Here is a 936-nt window from a genome sequence, read left to right as displayed (position 1 = left end):
GGCCTGAACAGGTTGAGTCTAACTCACAGGTCCGTGTTGGTTCATCCTGAGGAGATCTGAGATGTTCGAACCACATTTCAGGGCAGTTCGTGCATTAGAGGAAGAGTCATGTGATCACTGAGGTTACTACAGGTCATCCTGAGGCGACCATGAAGGTTCACTGGGAACCATGAGAGATATTTGAGTCTGGATCAAAGTGGTGAACTGAGTGATGGTCGACCATAAAACATTGCTGCCCTTATCTGAACCACGCTGCTGAGTCAGGTCGTTGTCGGCTGGAGATTTGTTGCTCTGTGTCATCACAGATTTTAAATAAAGTTTTCTCTTTGGCTCTGAAGTACATTACATCATGTATCTTGTTTCAGCAAAGTAAGGCTACGTCCACACGACTACGTTTTCATTTCAAAACACATCGCTTTTGCTTCGTTTCCTCCTGGTGTCTAAAAACACCTGAAACACATGAAACACATGAAACACCTGGAACACCTGGAACACCTGAAACACATAAAACACCTGAAACACCTGAAACACCTGAAACACCTGAAACACCTGAAACACCTGAAACACATAAAACACCTGAAACACCTGAAACACCTGAAACACATGAAATACATGAAACACATGAAACACCTGAAACACATGAAACACATGAAACACCTGAAACACCTGAAACACCTGAAACACCTGAAACACATGAAACACCTGAAACACCTGAAACACATAATACACATGAAACACCCGAAACACCCGAAACACCCGAAACACCCGAAACACCCGAAACACATAAAACACCTGAAACACCTGAAACACATAAAACACCTGAAACACCTGAAACACCTGAAACACATGAAACACATAAAACACCTGAAACACCTGAAACACATGAAACACATAAAACACCTGAAACACCTGAAACACATAAAACACCTGAAACAC

This window comes from Seriola lalandi, unplaced genomic scaffold (assembly GCF_002814215.2).
Source record: "Seriola lalandi dorsalis isolate HSWRI2012SDOR001 ecotype SW California unplaced genomic scaffold, Sedor1 jcf7180002053807, whole genome shotgun sequence".
Classification (NCBI taxonomy): Eukaryota; Metazoa; Chordata; class Actinopteri; order Carangiformes; family Carangidae; genus Seriola; species Seriola lalandi.
The sequence above is the reverse complement of the archived record's forward strand: the minus strand, read 5'-3'. Positions refer to the sequence as shown.